The sequence below is a fragment of the Marmota monax genome, unplaced genomic scaffold, assembly GCF_021218885.2.
Source record: "Marmota monax isolate L192 unplaced genomic scaffold, Marmota_monax_Labrador192_F-V1.1 WCK01_AAM20220418_F8-fsc00025, whole genome shotgun sequence".
NCBI lineage: Eukaryota > Metazoa > Chordata > Mammalia > Rodentia > Sciuridae > Marmota > Marmota monax.
The window spans coordinates 17713025-17737198 of record NW_026691950.1 but is presented as its reverse complement, the minus strand read 5'-3'; the positions used below and the strand labels follow the sequence as shown (position 1 = coordinate 17737198).

The 24174-nt window shown below is 32.2% G+C and overlaps 1 protein-coding gene across 22 annotated transcripts in view; it reads right to left on the bottom strand.

The window, feature by feature from the left end:
* Adgrl3 (adhesion G protein-coupled receptor L3) overlaps positions 1-24174 on the bottom strand; it is a 785567-nt gene that overhangs the window by 603492 nt on the left and 157901 nt on the right. For all 22 annotated transcript variants that reach the window (XM_058571494.1, XM_058571546.1, XM_058571073.1 and 19 more), the window contains exon 2: positions 11643-11707. The gene's annotated coding sequence lies outside the window, so the exon portion shown is untranslated. The remainder of the gene's footprint in view (positions 1-11642; positions 11708-24174) is intronic.

Genomic DNA, 24174 nt, shown 5'->3' with positions numbered 1-24174 from the left:
ATACCAAAAGGATCTTGGGAGTAAACTATAGAGAAGTAGCAATTTTTATTTAAACTTTAAAACCTTTATTTGAAGAAATGATTCTTAGTGATAAGAGACTCAACATAGCCCTGGGGAGCCTCAAAAAAGTTTATGTTCTCAAATGTTTGAGGGGAGATTAGGGACTTCTGGGGCTCATTCACATTTTTTTCAAAGGAGATATTCACATGCAGAAGGTAGAAAACAAGGAACTAAACACAATTGATCTCAACCTGCATCTTCAGAAGCTGGGTGTTGCAGCTAGAGATACAGGAGGGTGAGGAAACAGACAACAGGGCTCCTTAGAAACTAGAGCTAGAAAGAGATCTTCAATTCATCCCTCTCTGGGTAAGAAGATGGGCTCTGAAAGAATCTGAAACCATGCAGGACCTCAGAAAGACATGTGCTCTCATTTTTACCTACAGTCCACAAAAAGTAGGAGACCAAAGCACTGCAGGAGATAAAATGGCCAAAACCTCAGTTATATTTCATCCAATGTAAATCATAACAAAAATATCTACTTTCAGATTAACAGAAAATAAAAAATGTGTTATTATGTAACCCAGTACACATATTCCCATAAAAGGTGTTTTTTGTTTGTTTGTTTGTTTGTTTTGGTAAATTCCTCATTTTTCGCTAATTTAAGGTTCTATCAATGTCAGTAATTCTTTTTTTCCTTAAAAGAAAATCTTTATCCTCCCTAATGGCAGAACAGGGCCGAGATTATAACTAGTCTGCATTCTACATATACTTAACCTGAATATACTAAAGGGAAAAATCTAACTTTTTTCATTAACTTTAAACTTTGTCAAAAGTTTAATTTGTGCTTTAGCTAAAGCTAAAACAATTTTGTGACTGGATAGTATGCATATATAAGAAATATGTCCGGCTGGGTTTATGGCTCAGCAGTAGAGTACTCGCCTAGCACATGCAAGGCCCTGAGTTCGATACTCTCACCACATAAAAATAAATAAATAAAATAAAATAAAGGTAGTATTGTGTCCAACTACAACTAAAAATAAATATTTTTTTTTAAAAAAAGAAATATGTCAAGCACTTGAGTTCAAGGAACACTGCAGACAGCACTTCACAAATTAATTCTTTCCATCACTATAGTAAATGCAATTTTAAAATGATTTCAATTCAGATGTAGTTTTTCACAAAGTTTCATAACTGTAATATGTCCTGGTTAGTTTGGTCAAGAATCCATTAGTTTATTATTTCTTGTTTGTCTAGCAGCATTATCACAATGTACTCTCTCAGAAGACAGGATAATAAATATATCAGTATTATATTTTCTACTGTAACAGTTGAGCTATTCCCTTCCATATCAATGTTTTCCAAATTGTTGTATATTAAATTCGTTCCTCAAGAGACTATTGAATGTCATTCCAGTTACAATGTTTACAGATATCTTCTCTGATCAATTTCCAATGTGGTACAATTGCTCTTTTTTTTTTCTTTTCTTTTATATTGGGAATTGAACCCAGGTGCACTTTATCACTGAGCCATATCCCCAGCCCTTTTTTTCATTTTGAGAAAAGATCTCACTAAGTTGCTTATAGCCTAAGTTCCTAAGGAATTGGCCGTTGTTTTAATGAAACCTTTAATTTATTATGATATTTTGCCAAATGGATTTAATAACCTACTAGGTCCTTCAATATTTTATTATATTTATAATCTAGGATTAACAACATAACAGTGTTTTGAATGCATGCAGGAAAGATTTAAGCAGAGAAAGCCCCTCAAATAACATATTTAACCAAGTAAAGCAAAGTTATTAGAAATGATCTGTATAAACTTTGTTCAGAGATACTTTTCAGAAGATATATATACCACAAAGATTTTATATTTTCTGTATTCTGAATCTACAAGCAATTTTTTCAAAGGTAATTTTTTTAGAAATTAGGAATAATATATTTTCTGATACTGGCAGAATGATCAAAAGCATTCATTTTCTTTGGAGCTTTATACTATATGGAGAGTAAATATCAAACTTTCATTTTCAACTATCTACCATTGAATTACCTAAAAGTATTGCTAATTCAGTGTATTACAGTCTTAAAGACATTAAGTTGAAACAAAAAAATAACCTATAAACTTCATTTGTGCAGTCAATAACATAGAAGCTTTCTTCACTTGTGGCTAATAACACCGGGATACAATTTAACAAGAAGTATTTGCTTACAAAATGTAATTTCTTCTTTGAATTTTACAATGGTAAGTTTGCATGATTATACATGCATTACCACCAAGTTTTATGAAAATCTAGCCATTCACAATTTTTGGCAACAAAGCCAACAAACAACTGCTTGCTTCCATTATATTTCTAAGAGGCAATTTGAGAGGATACTCCCTAGGTATTAAATTTTGTAGATAAACATTTTAGCAAATTGCATTATTGTTGTCAGAACACTGAAGGCAGCAGTAGGCCAAATCAAGAAATTCAATTTCTTTATTTCTTTCTTTTAAGCAATTAAAGTCTCTTTCACTAACACATTAGGAATCAAGAAAATGCATATTTTTGATATTGAAAAAACAAGAAAGGTGAAAAAATATTTAAGTAATAGTTTATAATGTTCAAAAGAAGAAAAAGTCTGGGCTTTCTCCTGGGACAAATAAATTCTACAGGTATATATATTCAAGGTTTATGTGAAGGAGTAGTAAAAGGAGTGTACCACTTGAAATTCCATCAGTGCTACGAGCACTGGTATTTGCAAATAGCCCATGGAATACTATAGCTAACTTTGGCCATCCATTTCAGGTATTTTATTTTTAATCTGGCCATTTTATCCTATCTATAATACATCTCTCATACTTCTAAGATATCTTCTCATTAATACCACAATCATATTTGTCTAATTAGATACCTTCTTTTTTAATATTTTGTTTTAGTTGGACACAATGCCTTTATTTTATTTTTATGTGGTGCTGAGGATTGAACCCAGTGCCTCACATGTGCTACGTGAAGGCTGTACCACTGAGCCACAACTCCAGCCCCAGGTACTTTCTTTAATATAAAAAAGTGTCCCCTTAATATGTCCCTAAGGTCCTCTTAAGTTTCCAGACCCAATACTCTATCATTCAGGAAAATAATATTCCCTCCCAAACTGATCAGTCATTATTCTATATTGAATAATAAATGGTTTGCTCTTTCCATGACCATTTTCTCAGAATGTCTATTCTCTTTATCTGATAGTAAAATCCTTTTCACATGAAAACAATACCTGAGGCTTTTCACGAAGAATTACCCACTTTTCCTCAAGCATCTATTACAGTAGCTAACAAATTATAATACAACAAGTTGTACATGTTTCTGTACCTCCAGATAGTCTTTCAGTTTCCTCCAAATTAAGATAGTTACTCCAGAATACAGTGGATATATTATGCATATCAGACAATAATATAATATGAACCAAATAATTACCATATATTAAAATTAATGTTTTATCCTTTACTTTGAAGACATAAGATTTCTTACTATCTTAATGAAGCAGTAGTTTTTCTGTATTATTCAAGTATAATCAAGTGATATTTTTAATCAGTCTCTTTCTCTTGTAAGTCTATAAAGTTCGTATAAAAATGTATTTTCATACGGGGTAAAAATGGGAGTTCATAACCCACTTGAATCAAAGTGTGAAATATGATATATCAAGAACTATGTAATGTTTTGAACGACCAACAATAAAAAATTTTTAAAAAATGTATTTTCATTCTGAAAAAAAGAATTTATTATGAAGTCTATGTTTCATAATTAAAGGGAGGCACTAATTAAAGAAATAATATTCAAAATTCTGGAAAATTGTTTAAATTACAATTTTCAATAAACGCCTAATATAATAAATAATGGAAATAGGAGTTTTCGTTTTCTCATGCATTTAATCTAATTTACATCTACAATTTTTCTTAATACTAAACTTTGAAAAACATTAATGATTTCATAATGTTCAAGTTTTCTGGAATATTCTGAAATTCTTTTTGAGCACCAAACTGTTTTTAAAAATTATTAGTATTTTTAAAAATCATATAACATGTGTGTATGTTTTACTTCTAACAGAACACACACACACACATATGCAAACTTTTTCCTCTCAGTGACACAAGATCATCACAGAATTGCACCATCATATTTTTTTAGAGTAAGAAGGTCCTTTATGGATAATCTAATGCTGCCCTCACTAATTGGGCAAATGAGAATACTACAATCCAGAGAGATTATGTAACGTGCCCTGGGTCTCACAGCAAGTTAATAGCAAGACCAGGCCTAGAGTGAAGACAGCATGATCTCCACTTCTTCCTAACAGGACTCATATTTGTAAATTGCAGATGTCTCAGACTCTTGGATACACAAAGAAACTTTACTGTGACATTCAATGGACAGAACATGATAATATTTACTAATATTTTTATAACTTAGTGTTTATTTGTTCCCTGTTCTTAATATCCAATGTAAAATATCTTTAATTTTTGGTATTTTTCTTTCCCAAATTAATGATTTAGATATGTGTTGTCTTGTTTTCGGTTTTTTGTCTGTCTTTTGAGACGGTTCTGGCTAAATTACCAAGGGTGGCCTCAAACTTGGTATTCTCCTGCATCAACCTCCAGAATCAGAATCGCTTGGGTTTACAGATGTGTACCAACAAGCATGGCAATCTATGGAGTTTTCTATGACTAAATTTGTCAGAACATACAGTAATTTTTTTTTTTCTCAATGAGGGTTATTCTATTTAAAATCACTTGAAATGTGCATTAGTTTAGTCATGAGCATTCGTTTAAATAAAACATGTAATGTGGCATCTAGCACAAAACAATAGTGAAGGTACCCTTCCTATGGCTAATTGTTTTGGCATCATTTACTACAGGAAACAAGATACTTACAAAAGGAAAAAGAAAAAACAAATGCTGTGGAAGAAAAAAAATCATAAAAGGAGCACTTTTCAAGTAGATGATGTAATTTTTCTACCTAGATTCAGAAACCAATAAAAGCAAATCTTGCCATAGTCAGTATACTATTAAAAATGAACAAAACCTAGCCTTTAAACAAGATAAATTTTTCTTCACAGCACCGAATTTTATAATAACAGTGGAACCATGAGTAGAAACTAAATAGAAACAAAAATATGTCATAGCAACAAAACTTGTAAATAATAAAAAAAGTCAATGTGTACACTTCCCATAGGCTCCAGCAATGTCACTCGCAGGTATTGACCCTACAAAGATGAGAACTTAAGCACATGCAGGCTCCTGCATACAAACCCACACTACAAGTGAGTATTTTCTTTTTAATCTTTTTTTTTCCCCCACAAGAATGGTTTGTTAGCAACTTTATTTTATACTACTAAAAATTAGAGAAAAAAAAACCTAAATGTTCTTCAATAGGTGGTTTCATAAATGAGCTACAATACATTCATTAACAGTGGCATACTACTCAGCAATAAAGAAGGGAGGAGTTACTGAGACATTCAACAAGGGAAGCTTTTAAAGATATCACGCTGAGTGATGGCCCTCAGTCTCAAAAGGCTACAACTCTATGATGTTTTTATATGAGACTGAAAAATTTAAAGCACAGGAATAGAGAATAGTCCTGCCACTGTCATAAGGTAGAAATAGGCACAGGGAGTCATAGCAAAGGAGCAGCAAGAAGGAATTTTTAGGTGATAAAGCTGATAACCTAACTGGTGAAATAAGATAATTCTTTAAAAATAACAGATTTCATAGACTTATAACGGAAAGAAAACATACAAAAATTATAAGTATAGTTATGGATAGAAAAATAGTTGTAGTTTCTTGGGCATATACATTTGTCAAAATTCACCAAAAACTAACAATGCATAATTTTAGCAGTATGTGCTTAATAAAATTTAAATGTATTGATGCAAAAATCTTGAACAAACTTCCCTCCTAAAAGTAAACAAAAATGTTAGCCAATGATGCACTATTTCTAGCCATGACACAAAAGATCAATCTATAAATATTTGTAGCTTGCAACAGACCTAATTCTATTTAGATACCACCCCCCGCATTCAGGCAGAAACAGGGAGTTTTTGGAATCATCATATAATTTTCTTCTATCCCACGGCTTACAGGCAACATTGGACAGTTTTTAAAAGTTTTATAAAGAAGGTCTAACCCAGAACAGGAATCAGAATATGAGGTTTTGACAAGACTTTTGCTAGTTCAGGTTTACCCACAAACCCATAAATAATAGAAAATGCACATCATAATGAGTATGGAGTATATACTGATTTTATAGTATGTACTGATCTTATAATATAAAAATCTACTATAAGCATTTTTTAAAATAAGTAAGTATAGTCATTTTCTATCTAGTTTTAGCAGAAAAGTTAACTGAAAAAAAGCAGTACATGCCAAAAATACAAATGCCAGCACACTCAATAATTGGTTCTGACTTCATTAACCTTTATTAAAAAAAAAAAAACCCTCTGTTGGAAATGGATTTTATTTTTGTTTTTGTGAATGAAACATATTTTTGTTGTTTTGTTTTTACTCCATTTCCTGCTCACAGCTTCATGGCCTGTTCCATGGTATCAGTAGCAGCTAACAATTTTTGCACTACTCAACTGACTGGCAGCTATCATTCGAATGTCAGACTTATCTTTATGCAGATTTCCAAAGGTTACCATTTATGCATGCAAATTCTGAAGGGCACTAACTATACAGCTGACAGATTGTGACAGCCACTATATCTCCAAGAATGGAATAAGCAGGAATGACTGTCTGAATAATTAATATGCTTTTACTCTGCCCATGGCCAGTTTTTACATCCTGCACTTTATGACTATGGTTTTGAAATTAATTAGAAAATGTAATTTCATACCAAATCAAAACTTTAAGTAAAAATTCTACAAACAAAAGTGTAAAACAGTAAGACAATTCATGACCTCTGTTTAATGTCTTATATTTTCAGAGGTCACTCCTATCAAGATGAAAATTAATACCTAGTTCTGGACATTATTTCTGTAAAGCAACATTATTTCTGTAAAGCAACATTATTTCTGTAAAACATTACATCATTACTTCTATAAAGTAAAATATACACACACACACACACACACAAATTTAAAGAAAAACAGAACTCATCCAGGATATTCAGCTCAAGTAAATGCACTATCTTCAACACAGTTTTCAGTTTCAAACCTGAAATTCATCCCTGATTTCAACTTCTCTCTCAGCACTCAGTGTAATCAGCCAATAAGATCTATCAATTTTGCTTTGTAAATATTATCAAATGTGCTACTATCCCTTAATCCCCACTGTTATTCACTTAAAGTGGATCATCATCATATCAACTGAGTTACTGCAGACATCTTCCAGATAATCAAAATACCTGTACTCATGTAGTCACCCACACAACTTCCAGAATTACCTAATACAGAAATTCATGCGCAAGGCCAGTGGTACACTTATAGACACATAAAAAGAGAAACTAAAAGCATGCTATAAAGATAAGATACTTAGAATGTGTGAACTAATGAAAAGAGGCATTAAATCAAACTTTGTATAATATTATGGCGATACATATTCTGGAGAAGAATAAAGCAGATGGGGGCAGAGCATACTCTCAGTTTCAATATTAAATAGCATGTGTTGGGAAGGCTGTCGTGAGGAGGATGTTTGCAGTTTAGGAAGTAAGCCACATGAATAACTGGGAAACTAATTGGAAGAGAAACCAAGAAGGCTAGAGATCTTAGATGGAGAGGCCTGGTGTATTCTTCACAGGGAAAGAAGCCAGGGCAGATAGAGCACAGAGGAGGCTTAAGATGGAAGACTTATAGTGAAAACAGTCAGGTGGGTGCATGTTATCCAGACAGGAGGGACCTCTGATGTGGATCAGGGTAGTAACCTAGGAGGTACTCAGGAGAAGTCAGAAGATGCTGATAAATATGCAACATGTCAGAAAGGGAATGTAAGAATTACTTCAAGGATTTGTGCCTAGAACTCTGGTGAGAATGGTGTTACTGAATAGGCTTTTTTTTTTTTTTATTCTGGAAAAATTTGATTTGATGTTTGGTTAAATATATTTAAAGAGACCATTTACTGGGCTGGGGGGTGTAGCTCAGTGGTAGAACCTAGGATGTCTGAGTCCCTGGCTTCAATTCCCAGCACCTCAAAAAAAAAAAAAAAAAAAAAAAAAAGGTGGGTCATTTACTATGGAAAATACCCTTCCTCAAGCACATCATTATTGAAGTTCAAAACAAAACGGCACTTTATTTTATAAACATTTACATTGTGCTTAAGGTATGTCTACCGCTACTGTATGGCAGTAAATTTTATGCACTCCATGTTACACACAAGGAAAGTGAAGCCCAGAGAAAGTACAACAAATTCATATATTGAGTCTATCTTCAAAGTGTGAGCTTTTTACTTCCTCTTTCTCCACCCTTGCTTCATATTTTATTATTAAACTAGAATCCTGAGTTTCTCAGTGTTGAGGGTACGGGAAGAGGTAGACTAGTGATAGAAATGAAGGAATTTCTAGGGTGATTAATATGTTCTATACCTTGATTTTGGTGACACGTAACTTTATCTGCTTGTTAAAGCAGAATGATACATTTTAAAGGATGAGCTCATTCTATTGGAAATACACACCAATAAACCAGACTTTAAATAATACAATCTAGCAAATACTATTAATTGATACAAGCTGGAAATGACACACACACACACACACACAAATTCTGCCTACACATACATTCCAAATGAACAGTACTACATAAGAGTTCTACATTTTCTCATAGTTCATGAATTAGTCTAATACTTGGGTTTTTTTCCTGATTAAAGCAATACTTTCTACATCATCTTCCAATAGTATTTTATGATGAAGTAATATATTTTATTTGTTCCCATACAATTTTTCATGTGTAATTACAGCCAGTTTTCCACAGTGGGAAGAGAGAGGGTTTCCCCCAGTGAATTTGTTCCTTCCCTACAGGAAATCTCAAACAATACTTCAATAGATTTTTCATGAAGTTTAGTAAAAAGTTGTAAATTACTAGATAAAGCATAACTTTAAATACAGATAAAAAAGAGATTTTAATTTTATATTCCAGGAATAAAGTTATTATAAATTCTGATATTCACATTGCTGTGTACTATCATTACCATATACACTCAAAACCAAATATTCTTAGGATATGAGATAAATACCAAAAAGAAGTGTAAAAAAATACTTCAAATGTTCCTTAACTGAAGAATGAATGAATAAAATGTGTTATATAAAGGAATATTATTCTCCCATGAAAAGAAAGTCATGAGCATCCTACAATAGGGTTAAACTTGAAAATATGCTAAGTGAAAGGACTGATATAAAAGCTCATCCATATGATTTCATTTTTAAGGCAATTCCACAAAGAGAGAAACCATGTTAGTGGTTGCCAAGAGAGGAACTGAGGGATGAATGTGTATAAACTGTCAGACGATACAAGGTTTCCTTTTAGAATGCTTAAAATGGTATGTAATGTGATAGCTGACTGACTTATGAATATAACAAATACCAATATATTTTAAAAGGGTGAATTTATTATATATTAATAATATCTTAATTAAAGAATGAGGAAATATACACTGCCAACCATTCATCATGGTAAAATCCCTGATTCCTTCAAATACTTCAGATTTGGAAGCTGTCATAGTCATTACAGTAAATATTGTCTTAATTCCTTCTTATATTTTTTAATGAAAATAAATATGAGGAAATATTCTGAAATACGATTTCCACTATTGTTCTGAAACATTATTTCCATTATTCTTGAGTATGCTAGAGACAGTCAAGATAAAAAAAGTCATTTTTTATGGCAGACATGGTATCCGTGAGCTATTCTAAATCTTCTCCCAGTTCATCTTGCTACATTTTCTCATCACATCGGTACTCTTTCAGTAACACTGAAAATAGCTGTCCTTCTAATGGCCATTCCTTGCTCCTTCACAAATCAGTCTGTGAGCTGGGAATGCCTCGCCTTCACTCCAGTGAATTTCACAGCTTCTATGATGGTTTCAAGACCCACCGAGAAAACTGAACTGCTTCTACCTTTCTTTTCTAAGAGTTTGTCAATAACTCATTGAAAGTATGTACAACAGTACCTAGAGCTTCATCTTTACCTTTAGCTTTTAATGTCTCCTGAGGAAGTGCATTTAAGTCTTGTTTGGTTTAATTTTAATTTATTTAATTATTTATTTATTTTACAAAAAGGAATGGTTGAATAGACCTGTTTTTTTGGTTAACTGGATTAATTTATTTCACTAACATTAAGTACCAAATAAACCATTTCATTTTCAGTTTAGAAGAACAATGTCTGCAAAATTTAGAGGCGAATGTAATAAGCCAATAAATACAAATGAAAGATTCAATCATATCTATTCTAAAAAATGAAAATAATACATGGGAAATTAATGCAGTGATGGAGAAATCAAGGCAAAAATATTTAAAGGATGGAATATCAGTCTAAAAATTTCACCACCTACAAAGGCAAGTGCACTGTTTTCATAGTGCTAACTCACTCAGCACTTTTAAGGCAACGAGAAAATAGAGAATCTATGAAAACAGATTGATAGTAGTTTATAATATATACCAATTATATTAGTAATCCAAATTGAATGAACAGAAATTACTGTAATATGTACAATGTAAAAGTTGATATTTCTAATTTTAGGGTGCATATTAATAATAACTCACATTTTAGACATTTACAAAGTTCTTTACAGAATTTAATTTCAGTAATTTCAAGTATAAAGGAAATTCCAATATTAATGTTGATTGCTTAATATAAAGGTTCTTTCTGCCTTCTATGATTTGCTGGGAAAAATATAAATACATGAGCTAACCTAAGGTTATACTCTGAAATTGTTCATGTTGTACTCTATAAATGTTTGTTTGCTTGGTTTGATTTGGTTTGGTTTTGATACAAGGAATTGAACCCAAAGCACTTTACCATCAAACTACATTCCCAGCCCTTTTTTAAATTTTTATTTTGAGATGGGCTCTCACCAAGTCACTGAAGCTCACTTGGAACTTGTGATTCTCCTGCCTGAGCTTCTCAAGTCACTAGGATTACCTTAAATATATTTGTGATAAATGTAATCATCACTTTTGAGAATAACTTGCTTTATATTAAACATCTTGTTATCAAATGAACATATTTTATCTCCTAATACTCATTCACAATTAAATGAAAATGAAAGAAAAATCAAATGAATTAAAAATGACATTCATATGTTGTCCATGTACCAACTGAAAAACAAATCAGCATCTTTATTTCTCATTAGTTAAATAAATAACATCATATATACCTTTTCAACTAGCTAATAAATCTATTCATTTTTTAGCCCATTTGTTTTTCAGATAGCTAAAGCATATTTCCTCAAAATAAAGTATGCTTAACTCTATTAGTTGTAATTTGTTCAGAAAATATCGATTTATTTTCCTAATCTATATTAATAAATGTCAATTTATTTCCCCAAAATACATAAAATTCCATTTTAACATGTGCTGCATTTTTGATATGACAAAAACTCATAAAAGCATATGCTAACTTGAACATAAATACAGTAAACATAGTTTTTAAATTACTAGTAAATATGACTGGCAACAATAATCTATCAATTACCTTAGTTTGTTCTTCAATTACTAAAAATCCATGTTTTTTCCTCCAACTTAACAAATTAAACATTCCTGTAAAAAAGAAAAAAAGATTCAATTAAACACCAAGAAAAAAAATATTTTATTTTTTGGTTATATAGAACTATTTGAGTAATTCCTGCTACTTGACAAATCTATTTTTCATTCACAATGCTTAGTGTGTCATAGCAACAGACTATGATAAAAAGAGGCAATTCAGGATACATCTGAAGCATGTTCACTGGACATGTGAATGAATCTGGTAGGTACAAAATTTAAATATTTTCCTAATTAAAAGAACATACAAGTTTTAAAACAAATTCTAAGACTTCTAAGAACTTGCCTAGTTTCTTAACAAGAAGCACTAAAATGTTGATATATATCTTATCACTTTTACCTTTCGAAAACTGCTGTGTAAAATAATTGAGAAACACCTTAATATGTTTTAGTACATAATCATACGTGCCCCCAAACATGAATGCAACATTCTCTATACACTTATATATTCATACAGACTATGATTATAAAAATCAAGATAGATTCAAGGTTTTTTTTAAAAATTAGAAAAATACACAAAACGAGTTTACTTCAATCTTTGATAAATAGGATTTTATTTGTCTTCATTTTCTTTAAGATATCATGATTTTTTCCATTTCTTGTGTTATTAAATTAAAATTTAATATGCCAGATTCTTTTCCAAAAAAAAAAAAGAGTATTTTCCTACAAAGCATCTTCCTTACATTTTAATGTTCACTAGTAATAAGACAATGGTCATACCAAATTTTAAAATTTCTAGTAAATCTATTTAATAGCTTTAAACAGTCATCCATTTCATTATTTATTCTGATATTTAAATGTATCACAGTATTTTCATAGTAGCACTTTGCTCTTAGTAGAAAGTCAAGGAACTACACATATGTCAAAAGAGTGACAAAAGCCATCATCTATTCAAGCATTGTGTCACCAAATAGATAAGAAATTAGAGATAGGGCAAAAAGTCAACAGGATAAAATTAAAATTGAGTTCTTAGTAAAATCACTATTATTTGAAATTAGGAATACTATAACCTAATACAAAAACAAATTTGTGGAAATTATTTGCTAATGAAAGTATTCTATTTTGTTTGCAGATTTAAAAATATTCAACAATGGAACCCACTGTATTTTTTCTAGTGAGTGTCTACTCATATTTGGCCAATTAGTAAGGTTTTATACCAGAACTGTAACCAAAACCCACAGTTGAATGGCATATTTGGTTATGTGGACAGGCAACTAAAAGCAATTTTCAAACCAACTGCTTGGATTTAATTTTTTAACAACCACTCTCTCAAAAAAGGAAGAATGTTTTTTCAAGAACTACTGACTATTTACATGGGTTACACAGACACACCCCCCTTAGTTTTTGAAGAATGGTCATATCCCATTTTGAAAATATTTTACATATCCTGAACAAGCATGCATACTGACAGCACAGGCTTAACTACAAATATCATCAGTCTTTAGGGCTTTCTCCTCCCATGTAGGAAATAGTTTCTGACATCCAAGCAGGACCAATACTTCCCAAGTGCTCTCTGACACACCACACCCACCTCACCACAGGCAGATCTAGGCATGTCTTCTAATGCTCCCATACCTCTTTGTTTTGTTCTTTATTTTGCTGAACTGTACTCTGTTTTAAGAACTCTGCCTTCTTCTGTATCACCTCTCCCGATAGGCACATAATAAGGGCCTCAAAAATGCTTATGGGGTAAACAAAATAGTTGCATTTTTTTTATAATTTAAAAAAAATGTTTCTTGGAAACTGTAATACAGTAATACAAAATCAAAACTGTAGCATTATATGTGTCTTTAGTTTTCACAGCTGCTTTATAGGTTTGTTTCTTTTTCTTTTTATACATAAGAACAGAGACTCTTTAATTTACAATATGGTTTTCAACACTGCATCACTTTACTCCATTATAGCCACTTTGGGCACTTAAGAGTAGGCATAGAGCTACCAAGGACAAACTTACATAGAGCCACTTAGCCCCCTGATGAGACTGGCAGGTATGAGGCCCAGCAGAGGAAAGGAAAGCTGAAGGGAATGGAAAAAAAAAAAAAAAAAACTAAGAAAAGAGAATGGCATCTTAACAGATGATACTGTTCTATCAGTATAAAGTAATAGGGCTAAATTTTGCCTACACTTCATAACTTGAACTAAAAGAGATTTTTAAAAACTAAGTATTATAAATGTTTGATTTGCATTTCTCTAAATGCTAGAGATGTTGAACATTTTTTCATATATTTCTTGATTGACTGTATATTATCTTCTGAGAAGTGTCTGTTCATTTCCTATATTGATCGGGTATTTGGATGTTTTTGATGTTAAGATTTTTGAGTTCTTTATATGTCCTGGAGATTAGTGCTCCACCTGATGTGCCTGTGGTAAAAATTTGCTCCTATTCTGTGGGCTCTCTCTTCACTTCACTGATCATTTCTTTTGCTGAGAAGAAGCTTTTCAGTTTGCATCCATCCCATTTATTGACTACTCATTATTTTATTACTTGTGCTACAGGAGTCTTGTTAAGGAAATTGTGGCCTAATCCAACATGATGAGAAACTAAGATTTCATCTCACTCCAGTCAGAATGGCAGCTATTAAGAATAAAAATAACAATGAGTGTTGGCAAGGATGTGGGGAGAAAGGTACACTCATACATTGCTGGTGGGACTGCAAATTGGTGCAAACAAATTGGAAATTGGAAAGCTGTATGGAGATACCTTGGAAAAGTTGGAATGGAACCACCATTTGACCCAGCTATCTCACACCTCAGTTTATACCCAAAGGACTTAAAAACAGTATACTATAGTAATGCGGTCACATCAATGTTTATAGAAGCTCAATTCACAATAGCTAAATTGTGGAACCAACCAAGATGCCCTTCAATAGATGAATGGATAAAGAAACTGTGGTATATTTACACAATGGAATATTACTCAGTATTAAAAGAGAATAAAATCATGGTATTTGCAGGTAAATGGATGGAGTTGGAGAATATCATGCTCAGTGAAGTAAGCCAATCCCCAAAACACAAAGGCCAAATGTTTGCTCTGATATGTGAATGCTCATCCATAATGAGTGTCGGGGGAGGTAGTATGAGAGGAATGGAGGAACTTTAGACAGGGCAAAGGAGAGGAAGGGGAAGGGAAGGGGTATCAGAGTAGGAAAGATGGTGGAATGAGATGGACATCATTACCCTAAGTACATGTATGAAGACATGAATAGTGTGACTCTACTTTATGTACAACAAGAAACATGAAAAATCGTGCTCTATATGTCTACTGTGAATTGAAATGCATTCTGCTGTCATGTATATCAAATTAAAATAAATATTTTTTTTAAAAAAAAGCAATAACAATAAATAAATAAATATGTTTGAGCATGTGACTAGAGGGAAAGCACTTAAGGAGGACCTAAAAATTTGGTGTGTTTTAGTTAATGTATTCAAAAATCTATATATTCTTTAATTTATATTTATACATAGTTCAAAAGTAACATAAAAGCAATGAACTAGAAATTATTGCTATTCACTAGAGGGCTTGTGAAATGGGTCTAAGTACTAGATTGCTTTAATTAAAATTTAAAAGTTAGATTATCCTATGCTTTGCATCAAACTTTATAAAGCAATCACACATTAAAAGAAATCAAAAGTGGAAAATAAAATATAAATAAGGTTCAATTCACCAATTTAAGTAAGAAATGATAAGCATGAATGTCCAAGGAAAATTTTACAATCCTGCGATAGCAAATTCTAAAAGTGGAAAAATCTTACTAAGAAAATATTTAATCTGCCAGGCACTACTCTAGGTGGTATGGATTTAAGAGTAAAGAAATGAAAACAGCACTCACGGAACTTGCAAGTACATTTCCATTGGAGAGCATACAGAGGGAGAAAGGGAAATGAGAGAGACAATATGCATCTTAATACACATATAAACATTTTGCATATTTTGTATTATATGCAATATGTGATGCAGATAGACTTTTCATTTATGTTCTAAATTCTTAACATGCAGCACATATTGTTTCAAATTATTTATTTATGTTTTCACTTTACATTTAAAAAAAAATCTTCTGAGGTTTGTATGGATATTATTATCATCTGTACACGTAAATATACTAAGACACTGAGTGGCCAAGGCAGAATTTGACTGTAAGAAGTTCAAAATCAGTGTTTATACTCTCAAGCTTCTCCAATAGTATACTGATTTTTACTACTCCTGGTTTCAGGGGATATATATAATCTAATAGAAAATTAGCTTCCTTAAATCAATTTTTTAGAAAACATTCACCTCATATTTTATAATGTTAATCACTGTTAGAGGATACCATCACCTTCTGATACTTAAATAAGGTTTCAGGAAATCCCAATAAAAATTAGTCTGGAAAAAAGAAAATAAAATTCATTTTTCTCTTATTTCAAGTGGTATTAAATACAGAAGTATGTAGCATTGAAAGCAGAGAATCTCTGCTTCTGCAGGCAGGTTAGATCTGTTTATACTGCAAGCCTCTGCAGCCAAGAAATGTGCTGCAGCTCTTAATGGTTGGCTGTGCCCTCCAGTGTTGCAGCAGACAGCAGACACTCACCACCAATTTCTTCTTTCTGAGTACTTGTCTCATGAATTTGAAGAATAAAATCCACAAAGAAGAGTGAGTGCAATAGAGTAGGCTAATTTATTCATGTGGGAAGAAAAGGGAGCTCTCACAAAACAAGAGGGGACTCCATAGGGGTTGCCACTTGAGTGTGTTAGTCTAGGGGTCTATATAGCACTTGGGTCAATTCTACTAGTCCAAATTTATGTTTATCTGGATCTGGAAAAGTAATAATGCTGTTAGTCCAAAATTATGCTAATGGACGTTTGAAAAGTATTAAGGCTATTGGTCAACCCTTCAGTTGGAACTTGCCTTTATGTCTGCCCCACTTCTATTTCCTACCAAGGGCCTGCAATCCCAGCATCCCAGGAGGTTAAAGTCAGCAGACAGTGGATGTTTGGGCATTCAGGCTGTGCTGCTAATGTGAAGCAGGCTTTCGCACCAGACAGTGTGGGCCCACTGCAGAGTAACAGATAAGCCTCCCTAGTTTGCCTAAGCATTGGCTTTCTGGGCTTGAGGCCTGTAATAGTCGGGTGAGCTCCACTGGGCCATGGTCTGTGCTCAGAGAACACACTCCAGCCCAGCCAGGCCACCAATCCACTGCCCCATTGCTGCTACTCAACTGGGACTAGTAGGTTGGCTATGTGCTCAGCACCCTGGGAGTCATGTCAGAATCTCCTACTGAACTTTCAGTAAAGGTTCATGAAGCAATGAAGAAGAGACATAAACAAAGATTTTTTTTTAAAAAAAAGATCATTCTATTGTCAGTTAAAAGAGAGATAGGGCCCTGTGCATGCTAAGCACATGCTGTACCACTGAGCTATATTCCCAACCATGACAGTGCAACAATTGAGCTTTAAAAAAAAAAAAGGCAATACTTTTTGTCCATAAGACTTAGTCTTTAAATCATTTTCAAAAAACTAGGCAAATAGTTAAATATTAGGTGCTATAATTTTATTATATGTAAGAAGAAATATATATTCTTCATATGTATCATTTCACATTGTTTGTAGGTTATATAGGAAAATGTGAGACAATCATCTCAAAATAGACATATTAACTGCATTTATCACATTCCATCTTTAGGTAGGCCTTCAAATATTATGTCTATAAGACTCAGTGTTCAAATATTTTTTCCAACTCCCCCTTCAGTTTTCAATCTACCAATCTGTGGATTATCTTCAAATACTTTCTACTTTTATTCCTTATTGTTAACCATTATCACATGACACCAAATTATTTTCTCTGTAATGATCAGATTTTTCTCTATTTCCATTATCATAATCCTCACTACTATGTGAAGTATGCACAGAAAATATTTTAATATAATATAAAACTGTAATTAATAAAGATTACCATGGTTACTAAATAATACTGTTAAGGCAAGAATTCAAGATAATTTATGCTTAATTCGACTACTAGCACAGTGTCACCACTAATCTCCACACCTCAACAGCACTTTAGTATTCCTAGAGCATCATTCTAAGCCCTCTCAAATCTACCCTGAAAACAATTACCAGAATTATCTACAAACTCATGATGGTTATTTCATGATGGCTTTCCTCTCAGTAACCTATAAAAGCACCATATTGCTTTCCATAGAAATATGTAAAAACCTTCTAAAGCATGAATACATTCTTTTATATTAGAAACTCCTTTTGTACAGCACTCTATCAAATAGAATTTATATCATGTAGCTTGGGTTCTGATCAGCTCCTCAGGCAAGACTATTCTGTACAGAGTAGCTGTGAAAGAAATCCCCTGTGCCAAGAATGCTTGGTGCACTCTATACACTCATTCCAATCTTTGCTACTATGCTAAGTCTCATCCCCACAAGCCTTAATTAAGTAGCTTTCCACAAACTGATCTTAAAACTTTTGGTGTATTTTTAAATGGATAGGACAAAGTTTAGTACTAAATGCACCCATATTTTCCACATGAGCTAGCTCATAGAGCCCAAGAAACAATAATCCATTGTATTAAGGAAAGTACAAAGGAGTGGAACTTTGAAAATAGTTGAGTAGCTTAGAAATATTTTCCCCAATAGCAATGAAAAAAAATGGACCATGTTGCCAAAAATATCTCTTTCAGGGCAATGCAAATCAACCAGTCATATAACAAATTAGGAACTATTTATTTAAAAAAAACTACTGAATTTTTGGCAAGAACAATGGTTTTTTATAGCTTTATGCTTGAAATTTTCTCCATCAATCCTTCATGCCCATTTAAGAATCAGTGTCAGAACATAAAACAAATCTCGATAAATTTAAAATGACTGAAATCATAGAAAGCATACTGTGTAACCAAAACAGAATTAAATGGAAATTTAACATCTTCCCCTAATTGGAAACTTCTAAGTATTTGGGAAAGCCTACATATTTGGAAATATTTGGAAATAATGAGGAATTAGAAAGTATTTCAAACTGAATAAAAACAAAAGCATAACATATCAAAATTGCTATGATTCAGTGAAAGCTGTATTTATAGGCAAATTTATAACTATAAAAACCTACAATAGAAAGAAAAGAATGATTTCAAATCAGTACCCAGAGCTTCTTGCCTTAAGCAAATAGAAGAGAAAAATAAATGCAGAGTTAAAAGAGAGAGAGAGAGAGAGAAAGAGAAAACACTAAAGGAAAAAAGATATCAAGTTTACCAGAAGAAAAATGTTAAAAAAAATTACTAATTATTTAAAAATCCCATTAATTGTTTTTAAAATCTCACCAATGATTAATGTTTAAAAAATGCCTTATTTATTGTAATGTGACAATCAAATAACATTATTTAGGAACTTATTCTACACTGGGAAAAAATCATTATTAATTTTCTTTAATAGCCCAAACAATTTTTATAGGATATATTTAAAATGCACAGACAACTCATAGATTATTATTAGAGGAAAAGGACATCAAATGCAAAATACAGAAATGATCTTCAAAGTTTAATCAATTTATTCCCTAACATTTTAATTGTACATGGCTACAATTCTTACATTTTACTTAACAATATATCAAAACAAGTTATAACTAATACAAGAAAGGGAAGACGTTTACTGTTATAATAGTTTGCCATGTATATACATTGCTAGGATAGCATCAGATAGGATAGAGAAGGCAAGAGGAAGGGAAGGAAGAACGTATCTCAGGTGTGTGCTACACACTCAGCCATTGCAGTAATAGCTAGAAAAAGGGTAGTACAAACAGACATACTTCCTTCTCCCATAGAGAATAGATTCTATTAAAATCAAAAGGACTAGCATTTTACTTTATTTCCTTTAGCTTGCAACCAATTACACTGAGAATTTTTCTGCACCCATAGAAATGACTAATGAATCAGAAGTCCCCAAATACACATAAACTGCTCCACTTACAATGGGGCTGGGTACCAGTAAATCCACCATAAATTTAAAATATGATGTTGAAAATGCACTTACTATACTAATCTATAGTAACACAGTTCCCTGTAGACTGTCAGTGGATTACTCAGGATCTCATGGCTGTGGGCCACTGCAGCTATCCAGCATCATGAGAGTATTCTCATAACACTAGCCTGATTGAAAATTCAAACTTAAAGTAGTTTTTACTGAATGTTTATTGTTTTTGCACCACTGTCATGTCAAAAAATCTAAATTGAACCATTATAAGTTAGAGAATGCTGTGTAAGAGAGCAAAACTAATTCTGCCAGGTACCTGGCTCTGGCTTTGTACCTTCATGGGTCTATTTTGGTTATATTCTTGCAGCCATGAAGAAGATACTAAAAAGCAAGGAGTATTCAAAGCCTCCCCAAGCCCTCACAGCCTCAAGCACCTCCTTCTTTGAGTTTGGCAAAGGACTGACTCACAGATGCTTTCACTTCAATTGTCCTTTGGTATAATAAGGGAGAAAACCTGCTGTGAATATTACAGCCTCAGAAGGAGTTCAAGCATTCTATTCCACATAGGAACTGAGATGCTTCCTGTAGTACAAGAAAAGATGGTAAAATATGCAGCAAAAGTAATGATGAAGGTGAAAACAAACACCTAGAAAAGGAATCAGTTCACAATGGAAACTCCCTACTGGCATCATGAATTGAGGGGTGGGGCAGAAGAGCCTCTCCTTCTAAAATTCCATATTACTAGGAGTCAGCAGCCATGTGTCCAACCTTAAGAGAACTTGGTGAACTTCCAAGAAAATTATTTCCTCAGCCATGTCTGTTCTTCTTTTTTTTACTTGAGAAATAGTTTTCAAATTATCAATCTGAAAACAGTCACTTAACTTGCCCTGTGTTTTTACCCCTCAAGATGGCTATTTATGACTATAATTACACATGACATATTTGCCAGTTAATCATGGTTTCCAACTTCTTTAATAATGGGAATTATCAAGCTTCTATATAATAAAGTGTGCCTACCCTCTATACTTTTAAGTGATCATTTTCTAGTTTTAGGACAAACTGTAATCTATCCTATTATTTACATCATGAAATAATAATTATGCAACAAAGCATACATTTAAAATTCTATGGCAAATAAGTTCCAAACAACTGGAACAATTTGCTTTGTAAGTAATGAAATTATAACAATAATTTAGTACTTAAGAAGTTTTAGTAAGAAGGAAATAATAGACATCAATGTTCATTTGTTTCAAATTCAGAAAAATAAAATTAATTTTTAAAAATAAATTATTTTCAAAATACGAAAGAGTCAAGTCAAGAAAGGAAAAAGTTGTTCTCAGAATTCCTGTCAAAATAGGGGACTATAAATCATAAAGTATATAGTATGAATTTTCAGAATATACCAGCCACCTAGTAATAGTGATTGCTTCTTTTTATTTGAATATATATTTTAAAGTTCATGTCAGTCTTTTTTCTACAATGACTATATGAAGAAAAAAATATGCAATCACCTTGTTCTTTATTACAGATAGGTTTTTGAAAGGTTGCATATGAATTAATTCACATTGAGTGGATTGGAGATATTCACTATTTAAATGATCTCTATACTAAATCATTTTAAAATGCAGTGAGTAATAACCAGTTTTCCATTCATGCTGCTTGAACTGTCTTTAGTCACTCCATCCCCTTTCCTTTAACACCAACCCAACAGGCATACAGGACTTACCTTGAAACATGGTTCTAGAATAATATAAATCAAGAGTAATTTAGGAAGTATGCTTTTTGATTCATATCAGACCTATCTCAGAGTTGTGGGTGTAAGAAATTCATTCCTGTTTTATGTCTAAAATTTGAATAAGAAAATTAAAAGTACATTAAAGCAGAAAGGCTATAATATGAAAAGATCATTTTCTTCAAACATTTATTACCCTGTCTTTAATTATCAATCTTTAATTCAGAAAAGTGTACTTGTCCTTCATGGTAAATTTAGATAAATAGCTTATTCTCCCACTATTACATACTCTATAAGGAAAAATAACCTAATAAAAAGTTATTGTGTTATAATGCATACTATCAAACATTTTCTATAGACTCATGATTGAATTTTTAAAAAGTTTTTTTTTTAATTCAATCATGAGTCTATAGAATTTGAATTCTTTTTGTATTTATACAGCTTCTGATTTTCACTTCCAGAAAATGATTTTATTTCTCCTAAGAGGTTAAATTGCCAGGTAATATCAACCCCAAGAGAGTATGGTAGAATCTTGGTTATTTTAGTATAGATGAAAATCTGGCATCTAATGAAGTATTTTTTGGTGTTTAAAACAGTTGGGATTACCAGGCCAGACACTGAATCTCAAATGTACTTTTTCCAAAAATCCTGTCCTCTGGTCATTAAAAAAAAAAAAAAAAATCAATACATGAATTCTAACTGAAGTTTAAATGTCTTCTGAGAAGTGACCTCCATCAGGCTCCTTGGGAATCTTGGGAATGTTCCAACTGTGTAGGGGATAGGGTGTGGGATCAAAAAGCAGAAAGAATGAAATAAAGAAATGCTTCTGCACAAGAGAAAATAAAAATCTGGCTGGAGGTCTAAAAGTGATTAGCTTACATGTCAAATACCAGATGTCCTTGCATTGCTACTGGGCTTTCCATTTTTCTTTTTGTTCTATTCCCACACTGCCTACAGTTCATCACATAAAGCTTTGTTTCTCACTCAGACTAAGATTTCAAGCAGAAAATCTTCAATACCAATTCTTTAAAATGGTGTGCTTTATGCTCCATAGTCAATAGAGACTGCAACATCTGGCAATCAGACCAATGTGATTTCAAGTCCTGAATTATAAGACATGCTATTTTTAAAAGGTCACACTGAGCCAAAATTCAATGAGCTAAAGCATTGGAGAGGCCCTCAAATCAAGATTTAGTTATGCTTTATTTCCTATACATAGTTCTACCAAGTAGACCTGAAGAGAAACAGAAGCAGCTTACTGACAGGCTAACCACCACCACAAACATATGAAGAACTTAGGAAAACAAAAACAACCTAAAACAACACTGGAAATAGTTTGATTATTCAAACTGGCAAACTCCTGGAGTTTGGGTGTGATATTTGCCTTCACTTTTTTTAACATGCTTGCTAAGTTTTAAAGGGTGTGTGTGTGTGTGTGTTTTAGTCTTTCCCTTTGACTGCATTATAGGTATCCCTACACTTATTATGTTCCAGTGTCCCAGTGAATGCCTGAAACCATGAATAGCAGCAAACCATACTGATACTGGTTTTTTCCTATTCATACACACATATGATAAAGTTTAGAATACAGATTAGGCACATTAAGATATTTATAATAGTAACCAAGAATAAAACAAAAAAATTATAAAAATATACTATAATAATAGCTACATGAATGGTCTCTTTCTCTCCATCAAAATACCTTTTTACTTTGCATTTTCCCTTAAAGGAAGTACTTCATGTCTTCTCTTCAAATGTCTGAATTGCCAGCACATAAACTCTTGTTCTTTGAGGCCATGATTAAGTGCTACTAAAACACATGCACTGCCTGCCATACCATGACAGTGGATCTAACAACCAAAATGGCTTCCAAGTGACTAATGCGCAGGTAATACATGTAGTGTAGATAGACTGAACAAAGGAATAAATCATATCTCATGTGGGAAAGAGTAGAACAATGCAATATTTCACCACACTATTTGGTGGCATACAATTTAAAACTTATGAAATATTTATTTCTGGAATTTCCTATCTAATATTTTGAGACCACAGTTGACCATGAGTAACTAAAGTCATAGAAAAGAAAGACTACTCTAAAATTATCGTATATTTTAAAAATACTATATATTTAAGTATTTCTATTTTACTTCTATATACTAAGTCTATATCTGAAAACACTGTATATCCAGGAGAGGGAAAATTCATATCAGTACTTCTAAACAATATTTAATAGAAGTTTTTAATGAGTTGGCTTTTAGAGGTAAAAAACACATGTATCCACAAAACTTTGGTAAGAATAATTAAGGTACCTATCAGATATCCACACAACTCTTTAAGTTTAAACTAAAAAATGTCTGTGAGACTGAAACTGTATTTTTCAGAATGACAAAAAAAAAAAAAAAGAATAATGAATCAGGGAAATGAGTCTGAATTAAAATGTTGGTTTTTTACTTGGTATTGAACTTAGTTTACCATGTCACTAAATAAAATCAATTTGTTCTGGAACTGTATTTAGGAAATATATAAAAAAATAAGACCTAAATTTTTTTAATTGTTTCTTCTATTTTCTTCCCTTAACAGTTGACCTCTCAAATTTAAATGAGATTAAATATGGGAACATACAATTTTACCTATAAATGATAAAGTGTTGCATGTCTCCTATTCCTTCAAGATAGTGTTTGAAATTAAATAGTCATGCTTTATAGAAAACAGTCATGAATTTATCTTTTCTTACATGATCATTACATGCTTATAACAACTGTAAAAATAGCATGTCATGGTATTA